We start from the raw sequence: 6,000 nt of genomic DNA, 5'->3' as shown, positions 1-6,000 counted from the left end.
CCATTATTACAATTCATATTATACATAAGTTTGGTTCCTCAATAGTTGAAAACCTAGCCTACTGGTAGCTCCTACCTCAGCTACGGCGGCATCAACGCTTCCCGAAGACTGCAGAACGCTTTCTAACCGCTTGCGAATCGGGAGCTTGGTCCTGTTCATCTTGTCTATCTGATGTTGTGTGATGAAAGAAGAAGAAAGCAAGGGTGAGCAGCAAGCCCACCAAAATAATATGTATAATGATTAACAATATATGAGTCTTCTCATAGTACTCATGAAAGTCTTGGTCAAAAGAAATGAACCAAGTTGATATCTTAATGCGATGAAGTCGCAAAATATTCAGTATATATATACATATATACTTTTCAAAATATTGGAAGTCCTCTTCCATGCATAATATACACAGAGTTTCAGTTTATAACTGTATAAAAATATCGTTGCAAAGTGATCTCATATATCTAACCTTGTCTCAACGTTTTTCTGAAAATCTTTGACATGCATAAGATAATCATTTACTAGATATAAGTTTAAAAGATGAAGTTACAAGATACTCCGATATACTTATATCTTTTCCACATACTACTTGAACTACCACCGTTCAAGTTATAATGAGCTTTCAAAAGTTCATCACATAGATGAGACTACAAGACAAGATTTGAATAGATTCAATCTTTGAATATCATTATAAATAATGAGGTTACGAGATACTTCATTAAGTCCCGATATATATATACACCTATATATATACATTTCATACACTCCTTGAAAACCTCTGTTATGAAAATTATAAACAGAGTTGCAATATCCAATGAATTTGGAAAGGAGAAAACCTTGGCATAAACCTGATATCTTGCTGATCAGGCAAAGATACCAATAAGTAACCTTTTCTACTAGTAGATGGACGAATTCCCCACTGGTCATCACCCTGGTCGCAATAGGACCTTATGCTGGACTGCCACTCAGCCACTTACGCATTTGATGGACTCCCACTGAGCCACTTACACTATCATGGACGCCCACTGAGCCCATGTTGCTTATGCCGACTCGATAGATGGACTTACTTCCCGAACTTTGGGTAAGTAATCAATTCATTTACCAAAACAGCAACCTCGTTGCGAATATAAAATACACCACTGAGCCGGATTCCCCAGGTTTTGAGCGAATATTTAAATCCCCTTTGAAAGGAAGATCTTAAATATAAAAATGAGTTTTGGGATCCGCTCTAACTTTTAAAAATCATTTTAAAGACTCGAAAACACTTTAAAGAGTGTTTGGAATAATGCTGATTTAATAAAGTAAATCAGTCTCAATATAAAAGAAATATCTGAATATTATTATTTAAATAATATTCCCATAAAGAATAATTGAGGTAGAAGTTGGAAAACTTATACTTGAATGAATAGCAAATAATCAAAGATATACTTATACGAAAGTAATATCTTTATTTGAATAATCAAAAATAAGTTTGATTATCGACACCTTATTCTTTAATACAATAAAGAATATTATTAAGTAATAAGCGGAGTCATAATACCTCGAATGAATACTATAAATAATATTCATAAAATAAAGGAGTCATACATCCTCAAATGAATATCCAAGTAATATTCAATAATAATATAAACTGAGTCATAAGCCCTCGAATGAATATTCAAATAATATTCAAATAATAAAATAAACTGAGTCATAAGCCCTCGAATGAATATTCAAATAATATTCAAATAATAAAATAAACTGAGTCATAAGCCCTCGAATGAATATTCAAATAATATTCAAATAATAAAATAAACTGAGTCATAAGCCCTCGAATGAATACTCAAATTAATATTCAATAAAGTAAAATAAAGGTATCGAATAAACCTTATTCGATCCATAGTTTTAAAAACTATATCCATATATATATAAATATATATATATATATAATATACTCGGGAACATCGACTCCCGGTTTAGAAATATGTTCACCTTTTATCCCCTATACTAAGGGTATACGCAACTACTTGCTTATTTCTAGCATAGGTATTATGCAACTATAAGCATTGAAATCAACAGATAGATAACCAGATTACGAAACAGACATGCATATATACCATATCAGCATGCTCCAATATATCGCAAAATTTGCTAATAACAATCATGCACTATCACAAGATAATGCATATACATATATTTACATCACAACAACAGTATAACGGGTAGAAAACTTGCCTGAGCGACTGGGGGTTACGAATGGCTCGGGACGAGTCTGGTAACCTATAAGCAACAAGTAAGTTGGAATTAAACCAAAGTCACTTGTAAATCTATACTCTAACCAACTCAGACTCTAACGCTCGTTTTGCGCTTAACGATTTACTTAAGTCGCTCGAGTACCCTCGGCTCCACCATTTTTAATAATTTACCCATTACGAGTTTTAAGGCAATTCTTTCGCGAGTATCTTATCAACTGCCTAACACACTCTACATAAATGTTTCATGCTCCAATTAGTCATTTAAGGGTCTTAACCAAGGTTTCAAAGTAAGACGAGGGGTAATGGTTCGGTCACGAAACGCCGTTACTTAAAACGGTCGTTTCTCCTAAACCGTACATCGGATTCAAACGAACTACATATCAAAACGAAGCTTGAAACATAACCTATCTAAGCATGGAAGTGGTTAGTTTATAGAAGTGGGTCTTCGGTTTCAACAATTAATCACAAAACAGTTTATAGAAAATTGGGCATTACGACAGCTATAACCTAACGATTTCCAAAGTTTAAACTATACCAAATCATCACCAATTCAACAAAAATCCAACATCCATCAACATCAAACTAAACACATTCATCTAAGCACCATTATCATCCAAAAAAACCAAACTTAAAACTAAGGGTTCAAGAGTTTATACCTTCCTTGGAGAGTGGGTAGTCACTAACAAGCCTCTAGGAACCTTGATCTATGCTTAATCAACCTTAAGCTTTCATGAAAATCAAGAAAATCAAAGTAAGTTACTATTCACTACTATTCATCATCATCTTTGATGAGTGGATTAGCTATGCAAACCATGGAATCTTGATCTTAAACTCATGGTATAACTAAGTTATGAAATATAGGATCCAAGGAAACAAACCTTGTAATTTTCCATGGCCTAGAACTTGAGTTTTGAAAATCTATTTCTTCATTTCTTGAAAAGGCCGAATGGAAGAAGAAAGAAATGGGGGAGAGCTTTTGCTTGCTTGTCTTGCCTTGATATTTGTGCAAAGAATGCATGGTTGTGGTTAATTATTGGCTAAATATCTTGTTTTCACTTGCTTATGTCATTGCTTGCATCACTACTTTGCCACATGTCTCATTCTTGTGGTGTGATGATGTCACCTTGCTTCTAACCACATGTTTTAGCTTATATTAGAAGCTTCCTTCTCATGTTACTTGCATGTGCTTGCCCCTTGGACGTTTATTTGTTTTACGGTTCGCTTAACTCTCTTTCTCGTTGATCGTTTGAGGGATCATATACGGGATCTTATTACTTGGTTTCCCTTAACCTTTCTCAATACATTATATTCCTTTTTATAATCCTCTCTTATAATCCTTGAATTTAAATCCCTTTAATCATGTTACCTTATACTCAATTCTTTCGGTATCTGGTGGATTTTCGAGAAAAATCAAAGTGTTCGGAATTGGATTCTGACGATCTTTACATACACTTATTTACTTTATGGAATACTAATACGATATTAGAATATCCATAACAGAACCCCTACATAGAGTGGCATGAAAAGTTTTCTCATTCAGCAAAAACACTATTCATAAGGGTTTCAAAAATTTCCAAAAATTGGGGTTATTACAGATAGTCCCTCAAGGACTCTTTTGCTCCCTGCACAATGCTCATGAGGGATGCTAAACTTTTCTCATGCACTCTCCCGCTGATGAATTGCTTAATAAAGGCCTGACTTAATTCTCTGAAGGACCCAATAGAGTTTGGGGGCAAACGACTATACCATCTTTGAGCCATTCCCGACAGGGTTTAAGGAAAGGCCTGACACTTAATAGCGTCATTCACGGGCTGCAACAACAGTGCATTAAAGAATGTCCTGACATGATTAGCGGGATCTCCAGTGCCATCATAAGCTTTGATAGTGGGCATCTTGAACTTCCTTGAGATATGGGCACTCATTATCTCTTCAGTGAATGGTGGAGTAGGATCATCAGGGTCTATGATTGGAGGAAGATTTCTCCCCCTAGGTGGTAGTTGGGGTCTGGGGGCCTGGTGCGCCTCCAAGTCGCGCTTTAGCCTTTGGATCTCAACCTCGTGAGCCCTAATTCTCTTCTGCACTTCTTGGGGATTCGTCCCTCGGGTGCTCCTAGGACGTTGATTACCATCAGGCATCGGCTCTTTGCCAGCACGTCTCCTTCTTAGGGCCACTTCATCATCCGAAGATTCGGAGTCTCTCTCAGTATAAAGACCAGAAAATTCCTGATCATCCGGGATAGGAGCCAAACCTTGTATGTAGGGGGTGTTTACCCCCGTGCTTCACTCCATCCAGCATGTCCGCTTCCTCCAACATCGGGGTAAAGGGGCATCCCATAAGGGGGGGTTTGTGGTCACAATAGTTGAATACTCATACCCAACGGGTCAAGAATTCACAGGTGTATATAGTTGTTGAAGTTAGGGATTCGTCCCTTGTGGAGCCGGGGGAATCATCCCTTGAGGTTGAGGTTCAGTTGCCCCTACCTGGGCTCCTTCTTGGGTGGCGGTATAGGTTGAATGCGAAGGTACCTCCACTGTTGATGAAATTGTTTGGGTTGTCTCCGCTGGTGTTCCTCCTTCAAAGGCGCTACTTCCTCTCCGTGTTCTCTCCATGGTTGTTGTTGTGCTTTCCCACAGACGGTGCCAAATGTTATGGATCAAAATTGAGGTATAATAATTGTTGTATTTATTACTAAGGAACGTGAGTTTCGAGGCTCGATTTGACTGCTCTTGTGTTTCGTGACTCGATCTGCCTTAACAAGATTCCTACGTACCTTGCTGATTGTCAAGGATCAAGTCAAAAACGTGGTTCTGATTGGTGGGGGTGAGACCCCTTATATAGATGTTGGGAGTCCTTGAATTGGACTTGGGTTAGGAGACTTGGTGGGCAAGTCTCAGAATTAGAATGGACTTTGGAGTCCTAAGAGGTAGGAAACTGATTCCTTATCCCACGAGGTTTCTTGGAGGCCAATCTACAATGATTTATTTCCCCACTACGACTTATCTTATCAACTGACTTATCCGTTATTAATTAATTATGAAATTAATTAATATTCAGGGTTTGGGGCCCTTTCAAATGTGCCTAGCTGTCAGCCCAATTCTAATATAATTAATGCGATATTAGTTACGCAATCAGGGTTTATTTTATTCCCTATCAAATGTAGATAAGTCTTCTAATTTTTTTGAGTCGTAACATTAATGAAGAGGTGAAAGAAAGTTTATTACGATAACTACAATTCCTAGAACATGAGACCAAAGCTTTTATCCGGGATGCATAGGAAGAAATAAGCAATGTTTGGATTTATTACAAACAGGTTGCAAGATAAGGTTCAAAGCTGGGATAAATCAATATTGTCAAAAGGTGGGAAAGAAGTTCTTTTAAAGATAGTGGCTCAGCACTTCCCAACCAATCAATGAGCATCTTTCTATTGCCAATTGATTTATGCTAGTATTTCGAAAGGATTATGTGTAGGTTCTGGTGAAAGATAAATCGAAACAAGGACAAGTCGATACACTGGATGAGCTGGGATAAAATGAGCAGAAAGAATAGTACAGGAGGACTAGGATTTTGATGCATTCGAGATTTTAATTTGGCGATAATTGGAAAGCAGAGTTGTAGGTTAATCAATTTTACGAATATGCTTGTGAGTAGAGTTTATAAATCAAGGTATTATTTAGAAGAGTCCTTCCTTACTGCTAAAATATGAAAAAATCCAAGTTATGTGTGGCGCAACATAATGGAAACTCAAAATCTGTTAAAGGCTAGCATATCGAGTAGG

The sequence above is a fragment of the Apium graveolens genome, chromosome 9, assembly GCF_009905375.1.
Source record: "Apium graveolens cultivar Ventura chromosome 9, ASM990537v1, whole genome shotgun sequence".
NCBI lineage: Eukaryota > Viridiplantae > Streptophyta > Magnoliopsida > Apiales > Apiaceae > Apium > Apium graveolens.
This window is presented reverse-complemented; position numbering follows the sequence as displayed.